The sequence below is a fragment of the Diaphorina citri genome, unplaced genomic scaffold, assembly GCF_000475195.1.
Source record: "Diaphorina citri unplaced genomic scaffold, Diaci psyllid genome assembly version 1.1 scaffold17, whole genome shotgun sequence".
NCBI classification, from domain to species: Eukaryota; Metazoa; Arthropoda; class Insecta; order Hemiptera; family Psyllidae; genus Diaphorina; species Diaphorina citri.
The window spans coordinates 133,337-153,374 of NW_007377455.1; the positions used below are offsets into that span (position 1 = coordinate 133,337).

The window sequence follows — 20,038 nt, forward strand, 5'->3', positions numbered from 1 at the left end:
CTGTTTTAACTATGCATTATTTGGAAAATGTGATGATGACATAAGAATTAGAATAGATAGAATCCATTTCAATTTCTAGGCAAATCATACGTTTTTATTTTCTATACGAACATCACCACGACGCGCGACGTCCTAGTCAACCATGAGATGATGCTATAGCTTTTTCAACAGTTGAATTGTAATGATTTTATTCCGAGGTCTCCAGATCTTTACAATCTTCACATGTTCAAGCAGTTATCATTGTCAATCATCATTTCAACATTCAACTCCAAAGCGAGAGAGTGCACAATCAGAAATGGCATGGAATTCTTCATAAAATATTATGATTGATGGATTTTGGTCTTCCCTGACGTCTTTCTTCGTGCTGGATTAATATCTTATTGAAGATTACACCGTCATGTATGTAAATTATTGATCATGAACAATCTACGCTGAAAAAACCGTAGATAATTATCAAAGTTTGTTGAATATTCGTAGGGTTTGGTAATGTTAATGATTCTAAGATTAGTAACATAGGATGAGATACGTATAGGTTACAGTTTCTTATCCGTTCTACGTTGAATAGTTGTCATTACACTAAGTGACATTGACATTGGACTTGCTAATAGCGTCTGTTCATTGGAGGTTACTTCAGATAGGTGCTTACAAGTGACATCATATAATTATGTAGATTTACACCGCCAATAAGTATCTACCTACTGTATAAGTTGACCTTCATGTTGTAACCTACCTATTCACATCCAAGTTCAAATCAATATCTTATCTAATAGGCAAATGATTCTTCTACTTACCTACAATTATTCTATTTTGGCAGTGTAAATACTTTTGCCTTGAACTCTGAAGTTGCAGACTCGACGCCCTCCAGAATCATACAAGACTAATAATATCTAAAATAGGTACCATATTTTCAATATGTGTGTTTTACGGCCTTTCTTATTTCTTAGCGATAAAATATCAAAGCGATATAGGAGTGCAATTTCTTGTTCTTTTATTTTCAAGAAAACATTGTCTTTCTTTCCTCCTAGATTTGAAAAGTTTGTAAAATAATGGCGACCAAATTATATAAGAACAATATCTACCCGTTCATTAGAATAATAAAAGAAACATTTAATATTTTTCAGCAAGCTAATGCACATAACAGATAATCGTGAAAAAAATATTTTCATAGAATGAGTTTAGTTTATTTTTGATTTTTCAATTTTAAACTTACAAATGTAATATTCAATTAACTGAATGTCAGTGGGTTAACTATGACAAAGATAATTATTATGTACTATGTGAAACTCCTTGAAACTTAATCATCTAGGTCGACAACACCAACTAATCTATACATAGGTTTATAAAAAAAGAATATGGTCTATGTTCATAATGAGAGACCGAATAGTTCATAGAAAACTATAGTAGGTACCTGTTGAAGACCCCAAGTAAAATTTTACAGCAATGATTGAAAACGGTTGGACATAGGGCACAATTTTATTTTATTTATTAACTCATTGTGGTTTTTCCCTACAAACCTCCAGGGGTTTTCCAGTTCAAACCTCATTGCGGATTTTCCATCTAGTGCACCCTTTATAGTTTGTATATTATTATGTATTTGGTTTACAAGTACATATTGTTACAATGTCCTTCCTCACTAGGCCACTGTCCGACCTGATCTGATCTCAGTAACATTATGTATTGTATTATGTTCAAGAGTATCTTGTTTGTTTTCCATAATAAAATTATCATGCATGGTATGGTTTTAAATGTAGGTAGTGTACCTAAACATGATTGTATAACTTCGGGATCAATGAGGATATTGTTGTAATTATCATAATAATGAAATAGGTATGCCATTTGTTTTCTGAAATACCTTTGGTTTTCTTTTACGGAGATTACCAATTTAAGTTAGACTAATCTAATTAGTGGATTTCTTTTTAATTTCAACATAAATGCGATATTTTTCCATTTTGATATCCAGAATAGGACTCTTCACCCAATGATTTCACACAGAGAATCAGATCTCAGGAAAATTTAATTTCGCAAGCATGGAAAATCCATTGCATAACTTTGCACCTACAAGTCTAGATAGTTGTTAGTTAGAGCATAGTTACAACGTGAAACAATAGCACTTACGTCATAGCAGAGCAGAGAGCACAAAGCGTTCAGGTACAAGACTATAACTCATAGGGGAAGGATTGTGTAGAAAATCCCAAGGGTACCGCCCCTTCTAGACTGAAAACAAGAATATCAGATTTGCTGGTCGTGTATAGTGACTGTGAACATTTTTTCAAGTGCGAGCTGGTAACAAAATTTCTGAGCTATTGAACTTGAATCGTGACACTGTATTGCTGCTTACTAGCATCTTGTGTGGAATTACATCATCGCATTGTAGGTACCTACATGAATAGCGTCAGTGCAGTATTTGACAAGAGTTCACAAGAGAGTTTACAGCCTGCTTCTATGTATAGATTTGTCCACGAGATGACTAACATTTTCACAGCATTTTTTCTGCATCGGTTTCGCTGGTTAAACTTTCATTGTAGTTTGGGCGACAGCTAGAAAGGCACACTAAGATTTTGGAAAATTTTCAGATATTGGACTTTTTGTACAAATATTGAAACTAGGTAGAGATGGATCTCATGAATACCTTCATAGGTTACCTAAGAGTGACGAAGTTGAATTTCAATTTCTTGAGCCATGATCGAAGGTTTGAAAATTTGACCAAATTTTTCCCAAACCACGACACTATGCCATTGTCTGAAGCAGAATTATCATACACTATGTACGATGTTACTCATTGGTGTGTGTAATATATCAAGGTCATGCTACATTAAAAAATTTGACTGCTAGAAACCATTTATGTTTTATGATTCACTGATGAGCGCAAGACTATGATGTAGAGGAAGTGGTGGTATTATGGAACATGCTGGTAATGTGGAACACCACAATATCTCGCTTAATAGGTGGTGCACTCTGACGGAAATCTGATATATTCCTGAATGGATCCAAGACTTCGGATCACCCTATGTCTATTGTGATAGTGCGTCACAGATTGTTTCTTCACTTTATGACTGATGCTTTGTCATTCAAGCAATATGGCTTAATACGTTAACACCCAGGTGACTTTCCATGTTTTATTAGAACTTGGAATATTTCCTGTTAGGATTATGAGATGTGGTAAACCAGAGTAGATCAGTGGTTTCATAGTGGATGTTCCGAGGACGGTCAGAATAGTCCGTTGGAGGAAATTAGTTGAGGTCATCAGTTTATTTAAGAATAAATTTGGAATATAATGTGTACCATCCAGATTCTAGTAGATAGTAGATCTAAGCAAACAATAAACCATAATGGACCTTGTTTAAACTGCGGCTAAGGAAAATTTGCAGTCCTGTTCGCCTTGGAGGTTTACTCGTAAAAAGTACTTACCGATTTACGAGTACATAGATTTTTTGTAAAATTTCTGTGATCAGTAGGTACCTATGTCAATGAATTCAGAGAGAGAACCTTATTCTTCTTTTGATATGATGAGAGAATGTTGCACGTAAACAGTTTTGGAGAGATTGATGCTTGAGAAACGTTATGCAAATGAAAGATGTCCACATTCTAGTAGATAGTAGATCTAAGCAAACAATAAACCATAATGGACCTCGTTTAAACTGCGGCTAAGGAAAATTTTGCAGTCCTGTTCGCCTTGGAGGTTTACTCGTAAAAAGTACTTACCGATTTACGAGTACATACAGTTTTTGTAAAATTTCTGTGATCAGTAGGTACCTATGTCAATGAATTCAGAGAGAATAGAATTGAATTCAAAAGGGTGAAATAAAGTAGGTATTCTTCTTTTGATATGATGAGAGAATGTTGCACGTAAACAGTTTTGGAGAGATTGATGCTTGAGAAACGTTATGCAAATGAAAGATTATCATTTTCTGATTTGTAAATAGGTAATCATTTTTCACTGATAAATGAAAAAAAAGGAGATTTACTTTCGTTGATAAAATTATTAAATAACATCTCGTGATAAAAAAATCATCATTATCACGAGTTATAAAATTTTACAGCTAACAGAAACGTTACAACTGTTCAGTTAGACATAAAAATTAACTTCTTTGAGATAAAAAAAGAGAAAAATATCTTTATGTGTATGAGATGGTACCTGTAGGTATGGTTCAAAGATATTTATGAAAAATATATTAGGTAGGCACACTGTACAGTTATGTAATATAACGGGTCAAGAGAGAGAATGTTAGAAGCTGTATCTTACCAAAGAAATATCTGTACCAACCTCTTCATCTACAATATCAAGAGGTATTTCTGCGTCCTGAACAAATACGAACCCAACATATCCTAACGTTAGTATTTCATGAACTTCTTACTTCTCTGAGCAATGCCCTAGATTCCTGATTCAACTTTCTGTAGGGCTTACGAATATTTTGAAAGATCCAATCAGATTCGAAATACTAGGATAAATTCTTCACCACCTTGTTGATTGCCTTCTGAAATCCTGACAATGCTCTCCTAACTTATCTTTCACTCCTTATGACTTACGACTGCTTAAAAACAAATTATCTGTTTGACAGTTATTTGTACAGTATATCTACAATCATTTTCTAAAGGCGATGCCTCGTCGAAACGAAATCGATCAAACGGATTTGAATTGGTTCACCAATTTGACATTCGATTACTTTTAGCACCTGATTTGTTTTTCTTTCTATTTATGGTCAAGCTGGTTTTACTCGTAGGGCCGAGTGATGGAATATGCTGATACATATAGTCACGTACATACATTTATTTGTAGCCAAGGTACTTACGAGGTATTTTTTCTAGGTAAAGGTGATTCAAACAATCACACCTATATTCTTATCAAGAATGAAATGTGTTAACCTTTACACTGAGGCAATTTTCCAGGCAACAAAAAGTATGTAACTTTATTTCCACTAATATTAGACCAACAGTACAAAGTAAACATTTCATTGGTAAAAATAACTCTTGGAAAAAAAAAAAACTTTTGATGCCTCCTTAATAAGGAGGTACTTACTCGTACATCTGTATTTTCAGCTTGTGGTTATGCTAAGCTTTTAAGAAAACCGCCAAAGCTCATTCGAATTTTAAAACCATCTAGGTACACTGTTCTCGTTATTTCCGCTACCTATCTTATAACATCCGAGAATGAACCTTACAGTCTAAATCCAACAGATCCAACATTTTACAGTTATACAAACATAAGATTTTTCTTCCTTTTTGCAGGAGAAGTGTGGCATTTGATCATCAAGGAAACCAAAGTACCTACCGATGATGATAATATAATTCATGGCTTACAAAATTTTAGCTTTTAGCCAAGTAGGTACATATTATGTTGGTGCCCTATTTTGGAATGAGAAAATATAAAGAAAGGAGTCAGGAAAAATATGCACATGGACATCACTCTTCAGAAGGGATCTCAATTAAAGATATTGGCATTCTATCACTGTTCTCATTATTTCCGCTACCTATCTTATAACATCCGAGAATGAACCTTACAGTCTAAATCCAACAGATCCAACATTTTACAGTTATACAAACATCGAATTAAAGTAACTGAGTACCTATAGTGTTGGAGCACAGGCACATTAGTACATGGAATTATATTTTGAAGAATGTTAACTTGTTCAGAGCAGAGATTAGCAAAAACTCGAGTACTTGACCCTTCGAGTTTAACCATATTAAGTATTCGGTCTTGAGTCTTGATACTTACAAGAACCTTAGGGCCAATCTATATGACCTGATTCAAGGCGATTCTATTCTAATGTCAGTCATTTATAGATTACATTGTACACAAGATATATAGGTTGAATGAGGAGAGACTACATAATGTATTGTGATTTTATAACATACATCTGTATTATGTACGAGCGGCATACCCGTCATTTGTACGGGAAGAGGGGGCACTTTAGGCATGTTTTTGAAGCGCTGCCAAAACCGGTAGACATTTTCTCGTGAAAAGAATGTATTGTGATTTTATAACATACATCTGTATTATGTACGAGCGGGATACCCGTCATTTGTACGGGAAGAGGGGGCACTTTAGGCATGTTTTTGAAGCGCTGCCAAAACCGGTAGACATTTTCTCGTGAAAAGATACAATATTTGTGTGCTTCATGAGTTTTTATGAATGTATTGTTCTATGCCTCTACTTTTGGGTTTGATGACTAATTTAATGCATGACACTGACATTCTGATAGCATTGAAAGCGGCAATTTGACTAAAAAGTTCAGTCAATTTCAGTCTGACTTTTATTTCATTCTTTTCTTATGTGTTTGGGGTCCTGCATGTCAATAAAATTAGGAGCTAGTCAATAATAAAAACCAATTTCATATTTACCATCACTATTAAGGACAACTATCATTCGAAAATGGCTGTCGATCTAAATACTGAGATTAATCAGAATAATGAGGCCAAAATGTGTTGCCAAATGAAGAAATAGCCTAATTCAAAATGTCAAATCTTTGTAAATTTCTCGTTATGGTTTGATATTCGTTTCATCAGAAAAGCATTGTCGCATGCATTTAGGTTAGTTTTCTATTCATAAAAATTGATGTCAAGTTTGCTAACACCGCTATAACTATTGCAGCTGATATGTATGAAAGTGTTGGTTTTTCAAGTGGCTTGTTACCCAATTTATATGGGCTCAACTGAATACAGTATTAGAAGTCATAAACTAACAGACTACAACTTTTTTAACAATACATGCATTCATTAATAATACTGTCAATAAATTTTCATTAAACATGTTCAATTTATTGACAGTAAAACTTTGTAAGAATGGGGGTTAAAGTGGCAACTCGATTGACAATTTGAAATCATGAAAGTGTGCACGAAATTAGTGCACACAGAAAATACCATTATGTTCCACAGTAATATGTATTATTGACTGTTGACATGGAATTTACAAATAAAATAAATCACAACATGCAAAATATCAGTTTAAATATTAGATATTTGTTTGAGAACAGGCATGAGGACTATTATTAAATAAAATAAACAAGGAAAAATAGGTAAGGGTAAAATTATTGTGCAGATAATTAGATTCGCTCTGAAGGAATTCCTCTCTGGAAAATCAGAATTTTCGTGGACAAAACTGGTTATTTTCTACCTATAGTTTTACTTTGAAGGAATTCCATAGATTAGAGTAATCCTATAGTTAACGGTTTGGTCCTAATCTTACAATACTCAATCAAGCTACGCTGGGAAATTCCAGGGCATTGCGGTTATGGAAATTTCTATTTAGAAAAAAAGAGCAGTAGAGGTAGCATACAAGCCGCAGGTTCAAGTTTTGTTTCTGTTTTCCCGTTAACATGTTCATCCTGATGTTTCTGTTCCTGATGTGAAAATCCTGCTTATGAGGAGCCACACATCAGTGTAAATATACGTAAAAGTAGAGTGGTGGTTACTGATTGGATTCTCATAACAATATTTAACCATATAATATGAGCTGCTCAAATCGTTATTTTCTAATCTAACCTCGACCATGAGTTTTATGGCGATTACAATAATATTATGATCATGTTTTCCTTCTTTTCTTTTTACAATCACAGTCTGTGCAGGTCTCGCAGGTCATTACGGGTATTATTTATGCTACAAATTTTTATTGATCAAAATCGATTTTTTAGTTGGCATTCGAGAGACCTTTTTTCCTTCTCTCTAGACTAAGTGTTCATAAAAGTGTTTGCTCTCAATGAAACTTTACCTACACAATCTAAGGGCATCTGACTTGTGAGTAATACGATCTATTTAGCATTGTAACTTTGCATGTTAGGTACAGGTCAAGATTTAAACTGATCGAACTGAACTAGGTGGAAGATTTGAAGGAGAGAATGTAGGTATCTTGCCAACAGTTTTCTTTTGAAGTCTCAGAAAAGTTAGAACAATTGTTTGGGAGATGACGTAAACAATAAAACAGATGTCTTTTCCCTATCCTTTAACTATGTTCCACATCTTTATGAAAGCACAGAATAATTCTAATGTTTACAGCTATTGAAGAATCGTCCAAAGAAATGGATTTTCCATCATCAGCCCTCTATTTTTATGACCGCCACGCGTTCGCATCTACATACTGCCTAGCAATTTTAAACTGCCTAAAATTTCTCGCTGGAAAAACCCTATGGTCTTGATGCTTCATGCCAGCCACGCTCAGACCCTGAGTGGTGGAAAATCCTGAGACCCAAGTCTCTCAGACTGCGGTCTGTCAGACAGTGGTCTGAGTGTGAGTGGCTAGCCTTATGAAAAATATCTATTTCCAATAAATTATGTAGTTGTTAACTATGGAAAAGTAAGCTTTGTAGAGACAGTACCTAAATATTATTTAATACAGAAAGAAAATAACTCCCTATCTGGGAAGAAACCCTTTAAAAACTCAATAAAATTTCGTTTAAGATATTATCACCATTTATTTTATATCTACTGCTTGAACTTTATCACATTAAATAAATCTACGTAGGAAAATAATTATGACCATAGAAACAGTTACTAAAATCTATAATCAAATTAAAATTTTATATAACAGTTTTACCCGCAGGACTTGAAAATTACAATACTTTGCATAAACTTAATGGTAGGTAAGTATAATACCTAGAGGATTTAACATGTTTACTCTTGCCACTCTTAAGCACTTGCAATCAATGTTACCTAGTAAAAAAAATCTATGACCCGGAGCTGAAATTTGCTTATAGCCTAGAACTTGTCAGATGCGAGAAACCCCTGCAAGAAATATTAAATTCAAAAAATTATCAACCTACAGATTAAAACAATCAAAACTGTTTAGTTCTTCTGAAAGAACAACAAAATTCAAGTTGTAACAAAGTAGGTATAAATTTTCGGTAAAATGATATTTTTATGTTATGTTGTTCAAGTACCTATCTAGGTCCAATTGCTTTTGAACGATAGATACTAAATACCTATCTAATAGGTGCTTAAAAGCAAAATAAACTTATATGATAGTATATCAATCCACGGTGCTAAATTGGTACCACATGTAAGGAACTGAAGAGTACCTAACATAAAAAGACATAAAAAAATATGGAATTGGCTACAAAGTTGAATATATTAAAATGAAATATATCTCCGGTCTTCAACCCTGAACTTGTTTCAATTTGAAGGATAACACAAAATGTAGGTTAATGTTAAAAATCTTCAACCAACGTAAGTTGTGGAGATTAACCCTTTTCAGATGATTGATTTTAATCTTATCAAGCAGGTAAGCACTTGTAAATATCTGTACGAGTATGTCTTCTCGAGGTGAATTTTTTTTTTAGATAATTATTATTATTTTTAAAGTGAAATAAACGATTGATCCGTTTATCAAAAATCTTCCGTCAATTCTGAAGATGTTGCTAATAAGTTCCTCATACTCGAGAATTCAAATTTTTGTCACGTGATGCAATACAATCATGTTTACAACGTTGCTGAACAACCAAAGTATTTGTCATTAAATTTTACTGACACAGATTACGATTGATCGATGTCAAAGCCTTATCATTTTATCAATTTTATAATACCCATCACTTGCATTGCAGAGCATTAGGAAATTAAGAATGTTATGTCTTTTGATAAACAAAATATAAGTGGGTAGGAGCACCTTTATTTTGGGGAATTTAGTTAGGAAGCACTCAAAATCAACAGGGGATAAAATCAACAAATATTATATCTACCTTCTTACTCTAAAGTAGGTAATCGTAGGTAATGATTTGAAAATGAACGGGGAAAACTTAAATGGAATCTCCTCTGCTTTCAGAGAAAAAAAAAATATACTGAACCTTCTGACAATGTCATACCTATTTGGCCTGTTCTTCCGTAATGTTGTGAAGAAGAAGAAGAAGAAGAAGAAAAAGAAGAAGAATATATTCGATAGTAAAAAAAAGAAAGGACTAAAATAATCTGTGCAAACAGACTTAGGCAGGATCTAAACAACCAAAGGAAATCTTCCGTAATGTTGTGAAGAAGAAGAAAAAGAAGAAGAATATATTCGATAGTAAAAAAAAGAAAGGACTAAAATAATCTGTGCAAACAGACTTAGGCAGGATCTATACTGAACCTTCTGACAATGTCATACCTATTTGGCCTGTTCTTCCGTAATGTTGTGAAGAAGAAGAAGAAGAAGAAGAAAAAGAAGAAGAATATATTCGATAGTAAAAAAAAGAAAGGACTAAAATAATCTGTGCAAACAGACTTAGGCAGGATCTAAACAACCAAAGGAAAGTTTCAGACTCGAGGATAGTTGTTGGCACACTTGTTGAGAACGAATAAAACTCTTCACTCCCCATAGTGCCCATAACGAATGGACTAAAAAATGTGAAGATTAAGAAAAAGTCTTTAAGGCTAAACCTACTTTTTGCTTTCTTTATCTGCAGTATACTATATTAAAAGATTGTTTTAATAGTATTATTAGGTAGGTAGGTAGGTAGCCACCTATTTATTTCAAAATTTGGTGGGACCTAAGACACTACTTTAAACCTAAATTGAAATAATAATAACTCTGAAAATTGTATGTGCCTTTTCAAAAGATATTGTCCATTCCTGTTATTTCTGTACTAAAAAGTAGATATAGAACGAATGAACAGAAGCGTAAAGATACAGAGTTCCAATCCGAGTACCTTATTTTTCAGCTGTCAGAAAATTTAGGTGTAGTGCACCGAAGAGGTACTGTCAAGAATTCAATTTCAGCAATAATTGAGAATACCACTTCAAGTTGAATGAACTTGCAGCAGACATTCTGAAGAATGCAAGTTCTAGTTCATAGTAATAATAAAAAATCATATTTTCTCTCCTTTTGCATTAACTTTCACTTGAGGATACAAGGTATCTATCTTGGCTGTGCCAGCCTACCTACTGTGTATGATGGAGTGGTACCTACGGTATGCAGGAATGGTATAGTCTTCAGTCTATTTCAGCCAAACATTTCTACCTCTTAGTATTTTTTGAAGATATAGACAGCCTTATCAGAGGTACGGTGGATGTTTAGCCACATAATTATCCGCCAAGGACAGTTTAAAAATTAAGTTAAAACTATTTTAGTTACCTATTACCTACTTATGGATAACAATTGGCTATTAACTCAACTTCAGCCAAACATTTCTTAGTATTTTTTGAAGATATAGACAGCCTTATCAGAGGTCAGAGGTACGGTGGAAGTTTAGCCACATATCCGCCAAGGACAGTTTAAAAATTAAGTTAAAACTATTTTAGTTACCTATTACCTACTTATGGATAACAATTGGCTATTAACTCAATATTCCCAATAATGGCCCTAGTAGTTTTTCTAGAAAAGATTGATAAGTAAAGAAGGCTTCCCTCTTTATTACACAAGTACACACCGCCCGTTCAAGAACAAAAGAATTTTTCATTGATAAGCTTCTACGGCATTACAATCGATGCTAATATCATGAACAGTGACTAACTAGTCCATAATGTAATAAAGTCCATTACATTATTGGTACATACTACAGACTGGTTATGAAGTCTTTCATCATACGGACAGATTGTATCTCATCAAATCACTTTATTTACCTACTCAGTTGATGCTCTTTTCAATAAATTCTTTGATTATGTATACTTAATTCTTGGCTTTTTGTTTCTGCTCTTTACTATTCAAGTTTACAGTATACAAGTCTTCCAGCTAAGTATCTCCCAACTTTAGGAAATTCATCTTATAACAGAATTTCTAGGAGATGGTCGCTTCGAATACCTGATATACAATTCTTGGCTTTTTGTTTCTGCTCTTTACTATTCAAGTTTGTATATAAGTCTTCCAGCTAAGTATCTCCCAACTTTAGGAAATTCATCTTATAACAGAATTTCTAGGAGATGGTCGCTTCGAATACCTGATATATTCCTGAATGGATCCAAGACTTTGGATCACCCTATGTCTATTGTGATAGTGCGTCACAGATTGTTTCTTCACTTTATGACTGATGCTTTGTCATTCAAGCAATATGGCTTATAACTCTGAAAATTGTATGTGCCTTTTCAAAAGATATTGTCCATTCCTGTTATTTCTGTACTAAAAAGTAGATATAGAACGAATGAACAGAAGCGTAAAGATACAGAGTTCCAATCCGAGTACCTTATTTTTCAGCTGTCAGAAAATTTATAGGTGTAGTGCACCGAAGAGGTACTGTCAAGAATTCAATTTCAGCAATAATTGAGAATACCACTTCAAGTTGAATGAACTTGCAGCAGACATTCTGAAGAATGCAAGTTCTAGTTCATAGTAATAATAAAAAATCATATTTTCTCTCCTTTTGCATTAACTTTCACTTGAGGATACAAGGTATCTATCTTGGCTGTGCCAGCCTACCTACTGTGTATGATGGAGTGGTACCTACGGTATGCAGGAATGGTATAGTCTTCAGTCTATTTCAGCCAAGGAATTGGCTACAAAGTTGAATATATTAAAATGAAATATATCTCCGGTCTTCAACCCTGAACTTGTTTCAATTTGAAGGATAACACAAAATGTAGGTTAATGTTAAAAATCTTCAACCAACGTAAGTTGTGGAGATTAACCCTTTTCAGATGATTGATTTTAATCTTATCAAGCAGGTAAGCACTTGTAAATATCTGTACGAGTATGTCTTCTCGAGGTGAATTTTTTTTTTAGATAATTATTATTATTTTTAAAGTGAAATAAACGATTGATCCGTTTATCAAAAATCTTCCGTCAATTCTGAAGATGTTGCTAATAAGTTCCTCATACTCGAGAATTCAAATTTTTGTCACGTGATGCAATACAATCATGTTTACAACGTTGCTGAACAACCAAAGTATTTGTCATTAAATTTTACTGACACAGATTACGATTGATCGATGTCAAAGCCTTATCATTTTATCAATTTTATAATACCCATCACTTGCATTGCAGAGCATTAGGAAATTAAGAATGTTATGTCTTTTGATAAACAAAATATAAGTGGGTAGGAGCACCTTTATTTTGGGGAATTTAGTTAGGAAGCACTCAAAATCAACAGGGGATAAAATCAACAAATATTATATCTACCTTCTTACTCTAAAGTAGGTAATCGTAGGTAATGATTTGAAAATGAACGGGGAAAACTTAAATGGAATCTCCTCTGCTTTCAGAGAAAAAAAAAATATACTGAACCGTGAAAAGAGGACAAAACTAGGAGTATCAGCGTAATAGACCGACCTACAAACGGATAGAAATCAAAGGATAGAGATAGACGAGCTGAAGAAAGAGCTATCAAGAATTATTTTATTCATGATCTTCATTACAGAGTTTTTGATCAATGAGACCCAACCAATTCAAAAACAGACGACCGACCTGAGAGCAAAATTGGATATACCCACCAGCTTCAACAACCCATTAAGTAACCTATTAAGTAAGGACCATGTCAAGTATATGCTATGCAACTATTTAACTTGTTCATAAATATGTGAATATTATTAAATTATACGTGTTAGTTTTCAAGGTATTGTTGTGTGTTTTTATGACCCATTCATTCGCCTAATAGGTACTTGATTTCTTCTAACTAACTGATCTAGTCTGACTCCAAGGCAAGTGTGAATCAAGGAAAAAGAAGTTAAAATTGTTGGAAAGGAAGAGAATATCTATTACAATCGGAAAATGCAAAACGATGCCAAAACCATCAAGGAATTCCCAATGATACTTAGAAGCTTTCCCCATGTTATTCGATTTCAACTTATTGTGTCATTTTACTCAAGAAGTGTTGATGTGATCTTCATTACAGAGTTTTTGATCAATGAAATGCCCTCAGGAACAAAGTTGATTCATCAACCATTCAACCAATTCAAAAACAGACGACCGACCTGAGAGCAAAATTGGATATACCCACCAGCTTCAACAACCCATTATGTAACCTATTAAGTAAGGACCATGTCAAGTATGTGCTATGCAACTATTATACTTGTTCATAAATATGTGAATATTATTAAATTATACGTATTAGTTTTCAAGGTATTGTTGTGTGTTTTTATGACCCATTCATTCGCCTAATAGGTACTTGATTTCTTCTGACTAACTGATCTAGTCTGACTCCAAGGCAAGTGTGAATCAAGGAAAAAGAAGTTAAAATTGTTGGAAAGGAATAGAATATCTATTACAATCGGAAAATGCAAAACGATGCCAAAAACATCAAGGAATTCCCAATGATACTTAGAAGCTTTCCCCATGTTATTCGATTTCAACTTATTGTGTCATTTTACTCAAGAAGTGTTGATTAATACATGTTGATTTTTATTATTATTTATTTATTTTTAATTCAGAGACGTAATATCTAGGTACGTATATATTCATTCGTTTTCTTCCAAAAGACATTTAAAATTGTATTTGTAAAGTTCAATCATATCTTTAACCCTTGAATAAAAAATAAATCTTAAATAAAATTAAAATACTCTTTTTACATTATTTTATATACTGTAATTTTTGTTTTATTACTTTGTAAATATGTACTACTTGAACAAAAAATAAATAAATATAAACCTTGATTTCTTAAAAAAAAAAAAAAAAAAAAAAAAAAAAAAAAAAAAAAAAAAAAGAATGAGATAGTAAAATAATAATGAAAATATTGACAAAGAAAGAAGAATTTGCATTCCTACCTAACTACGTACATTGCCCAATGAAAGGTGTTGTCTCTAAATATTTACAAAAATAATTAGAAAACTAGCAAGTTAAATATGCAAAAATGTAAGATTTCTAACAAATAAGTACCTAAGTACCGTTTAACAAAATCAACGATACCAGAAACGCCAAAAATCTTGTAAATCTGAAGATAACAATGTACCTAATAATTAAAAAAAAAGTCTTTTTGTGAGTGAGTTCAAAAGCTTACCAAATTTAAAATCTAATCTCGTTATCATAAAAAGCTAGAAATAAACATGCACCACCTACTTATTTCATATATACCTAGATACATTAGATTTGTGGTGAGAAATTTTGAAATTGCACTGATCATCTAGGTAGGTATCATTTTATCGTACCTACCAGTACATATTATGCAAAACTATCACAGACAGACACAAATAGAGTTAAATACATGCAAACCAGTTACTTTGTCAATAGATATAGCTATAAGGTTAGTAAATTTGTTGATTTCAAACGAATCTACCAGTACATACTTAATTTAGTTATCATTCCACCTATTAGTGTAATTCCTACTTCCATCAATATCAAAAATCCTGTTAAAAAAAATAAAGAACATTGAACTTACAAGTTAGATGTCAATGTTGAAAGGGTAATCCAAGCTTCTGAAGAGCAAATACAGAGTATAGGTACTTCCGAATACGAAACCAAATATTTATCCACAAACAACGACAAAAGCAGATTCAGAACAGTTTGAAAAATCACTGAGAATAAATTGTTTACACAAATTTGAAGCTACAACTTGAAGGTTCAGGTAAAATTCACAGTTGAAAAATGTAACAATTTTTTAATATAAAAGCTTTTAAAACTTGGAAAATAAAAGTTAAAAAAAAAGAAGAAAAAACTATGAAAAGTTAAAAATTATATCTAAAGTTAAATTGTAAAACTAGAATTTAATAAAAGTTATTTTAATTTTTTTATGAAATTTCTACTGATTTATTTTAAAAATAAAGAAAAAACACAGTGAACAGGAGTGATTATAGAAACACAGCACCTGAGCGCGATGAACTCGCAATGTAGAATGTTTTAGTGATTTGAATTGAATCAGCCAGGCTACAAGCTCACTAGAGAATCAGACTGGCTTGATCCATCTGTATGTAATCTTGGAGGGAGTGGAACAAAATAATGAAGCACTACATAGAAATACTCACAATACTGAAATACACCTGGATCCCCGAGACACCTTCCACAGAGAAACTTACGTAACCACACTGGAGCATCCGATCTCAACACAACCCATTACATAATTCCGTTACAATAACATGCTTCAGAGAAAACCATTTCTGATCATTACCTTTTTACTGATCCCGATCATTTTCTGATCCATTATTTTGTATCTTAGTGTTTCGAATGTTAGGTAGGTACCTATAGTTCGTACCATCAATGTACTTGATAGATGTTTCAATGGAAACGTTATTTCAGGTAGATAAATCAATTGGATTGTAGGTATCAGATAGGTGATCAATGAGCACAAATTTGAATTGCACTGTTATCACAATATCTTGTGCAGAAATTTTGCCTCGGGCCTTTGATATTTTGCAAATCAAAAATGTTTTAAAATGTATCAAGTTGATACATAACTGTACCTACTCTACTAACTGTCTAGAAGTAGCTCTGCAGGTTCATTGACCGAGATACAAATCTTTATGGTTATGGTGTACGTATGATTTTTTTTTTTTCTTTTTTTTTATGGCGAAAAACATACCGATATTATGTGGGAGGGGAGGTTATTCGTAGAAACATATGTAACTACCGTTATGATGAAATTGTAAATAAATAAATTCGTTCAGCTAACATTGACATTTAGGTGCCCAATTCATAAATCTATGAGACACCTATAATATGTAGGTACAGTACACACTGACCTACCTTTAAAGAAAACATTACAATAAGTAGGTAGCTCGTTTTCCTATAACCTACAGACGAGTAGGTAATAAAATTAAAATAAAACGTGATTATCATTCATTAGAATCATTAGCCATATTCAAACATTGTAATCAGAACCTACAGGGACACTGATGTCAATGTCAATACCAACACAAGGAAATTGAATATGAAAAAAATACTGCTAGGTTAAATTCCAACTATGTAGACGTTGAATTTTCAGAGCCTTTGTTGAGTTTTTCATGTTGACTCCGAAAAGATTTATTATGCAAATCCCTTTGCTCAAAAACTATGATTTCCACAGTTGTCTGGGATGCCAGAAACGTACCTGACCACTTCATGACATGAAACCAATGAAGGAATAATCTTTAGTGTCATCATTTAAAAGTATTTAGCATTGACGAGTTGGGAAACTTTACTTTTTTCTAGCCAATTTGACGGTGTCATCACAGGATATTGATGCACAGCTTCGTAAATACATCATAGACGAGATACATACGAGTAGTTTAGATAAGAAAATTCAAATAATAATTCCTCTTCAACCCTGAAAGACCTCATTACCCACAAAAATAATGTAAAAATTCAATGAACATCCCTCTTTTTAAATGTCGTAAGTCATTGCTAACAAGTGCATTACCAGTTGACGTATGAAGGTACTGTATATTCCTAACCTATGGCAATAATCAATAGGATCTATGAGGAAACGAAGTAGTAAAAGAACTATTTTTATTTTCCTACTAAACACCAATCAATAATTTTAACTATTATTGCACTTGGGAGCATTTCCCTCTTGCTAAAGGCTTCCGCAACTTCTACATAAATGACAGGTACCTACCTACTAGGTATCAGGCTACTTATCAGATTTCAAATATCTATCCTGGCTGGGTAGGTCTCATTTTTATTTATTTTTCATTAAGTTGTTTTACATGAATTTGAATAGTAAACAACAAACTCACACTGGTTGACTGGTATCATGTTTTGTCATTGTTTATTAACATCTAGTTATAGTATGAAACCTCTAACACGATCCAGTGGCGAAGTTCATGATTCGTCAGTTCCAAGCTCCGATTAAGGGGATTAATAGACACAGGGATTAGCCAATAACCAAGTTGGATAAAGATTTTTCTTCCTTTTTGCAGGAGAAGTGTGGCATTTGATCATCAAGGAAACCAAAGTACCTATCGATGATGATAATATAATTCATGGCTTACAAAATTTAGCCAAGTACATATTGTGTTGGTGCCCTATTTTGGAATCAGAAAATATAAAGAAAGGAGTCAGGAAAAATATGCACATGGACATCACTCTTCAGAAGGGATCTCAATTAAAGATATTGGCATTCTATTTGCAATCGCAAGAACCAATCGTGAAAAAACGAAGTGAGCAGTTTTTCTACTGACGGAAAAACCGTCGGCACTGGTAGGACATGATCAGTTTTATTATAATATACTGTCTGAACAGTTTGGCCCTGAATTATGTTTCCTTCCGTAAACTAAGTCATTATAGCATGTATTGTTTCCACTCTTGATACGACTAATAGTATTACGTATATGGAATCTCTTCAGTACCATAAAAGCTTTAAGCTTTTAGCAAAGTACCTACCTATAAGCTTTATCAGCAATTTCATATGTTAAGCCAAAGGATATAATCTTTGTTTTGAAGGCTACATAAACAACCAAATGATGTTTTTTTAGAGCAATGTTAAAAGTTAGAATATTTTCTAAATGCGGTAGGTACTTGGGTTTTCTTTGATTTGACCACAATTTTAATACTTACCTAATAGTTCACCTAAATCTATTAATGTTAACTTAAAGCTACCAGTTTACAAAAACCCTTGTGTCTTTGAGCTAAATGTTAGAGTAGGTAAGTAAGGACACCTCAAATGTCCCAGAGAACGAAAGAGGTCTTTCATAGTAACAAGTAGTAAATAACTTTAGAAAATCCTTGGTAAATTCTGTTATCATATCCAAAGCCAATGTGTTCTTGAGATGTTTGTTGTCGAAGTTAGTCTGCATTCTATTAGCGCTGGTTGTTAGCGCGATAGGCAAATTATTATCTTCAATGGACATTAAAAAAGCAGGGATTGAAATACCTTATAACTTGAACCTTACTACTGAAGCTAAGGCTACCTGTTTCCTCAAAGGAATGAAATGACCTTATTAAAGGTGTTTGCTTGTCAGTCGACCCAGTTTCAAAATGATCAAAGCAGGGATTGAAATACCTTATAACTTGAACCTTACTGATGAAGCTAAGGCTACCTGTTTCCTCAAAGGAATGAAATGACCTTATTAAAGGTGTTTGCTTGTCAGTCGACCCAGTTTCAAAATGATCAATACCTTGTAATCTGGATTTGAGGTCACGAGAGTAGGTACGTTTTTATCTTTTTATATATTACGTATTTATTTATAAAAGATGTGTGACATTAAATTTTATTACATAGAAAGTTGTTTCTATCTCACTTATTTATTATTTAAATAGAGAAGTTGTTGAATCCATGTCGGATGTCGGTATGAATAAATATCATCAAAATTGCTCAACGAAGCTTGTTTAGTCAAATTTAGACTGATTACATAAAAAACAGTCATATACCTTACAAATGCTTAATTTCTATTTTCTACTCTTGTCACTAAAATACTCCCCTCATGCCCTCAAATCTAAAGACAACTATACCTAAGCATAATATCCGCCTGATAACAACAACTATCCTGACACCTGACCATATAAATTGGTCAATGTTATATCGCACGACATCGATAGTTTGCACCATTTACGGTGTCGGTGATATAAGTTGCTATAGCTCTAGGTCAATAGTTGAGGGGAGGCTATTACCTCAACAAGCAACCATTAACCTTCTACCCTAAACTCCTGACCATTGCAATGATATAACACTGACCTTCCTCTGTGATCATGATGCTGTGGGTAACCCTTGATCAAAGCCAAGGTTGAAATTCATAACCTTAAACTCGCCTTCTTTAGAAGTTTCATTATCATGACTTCAAATAATATGGTGATTGTTTTTTTTATTTTTTAGGTAGATAAAGATAGTCGTTGTGCGGAAACGTCAAAAACTAAATCATCTCGCGTATTGAAGTAACTTTTTTCTGTAATTATTTATTTCTTCGTAAACAAGTAGGTACATAATGTATTTTCCTCCAGTACATTTGATTTTTTGTATGAAATTTGCCGGAGAAGTCCAGGCTACCCAGTCTTTAACAACACATCAAATTTAATTATCTTGCAAATTATCCACAAATCAAGGACATTTTTTTTTTTTTTTTTTTTTTTTTTTTTTTTTACATTTTTGTAGGAGAACTAGAAGCTTGAGAATGAGATAGTAAAATAATAATGAAAATATTGACAAAGAAAGAAGAATTTGCATTCCTACCTAACTACGTACATTGCCCAATGAAAGGTGTTGTCTCTAAATATTTACAAAAATAATTAGAAAACTAGCAAGTTAAATATGCAAAAATGTAAGATTTCTAACAAATAAGTACCTAAGTACCGTTTAACAAAATCAAC

General features: G+C 33.0%; 1 protein-coding gene across 1 annotated transcript in view; it reads right to left on the reverse strand.

Annotated features, from left to right (window-relative positions):
- The window catches only part of LOC103507619 (nuclear factor interleukin-3-regulated protein), a 34,833-nt gene extending 19,022 nt beyond the window's left edge, over positions 1–15,811 (reverse strand). Inside the window, exon 1 of the mRNA XM_008472117.3 lies at positions 15,201–15,811. The gene's annotated coding sequence lies outside the window, so the exon portion shown is untranslated. The remainder of the gene's footprint in view (positions 1–15,200) is intronic.
- Positions 15,812–20,038: the final 4,227 nt, after the last annotated feature.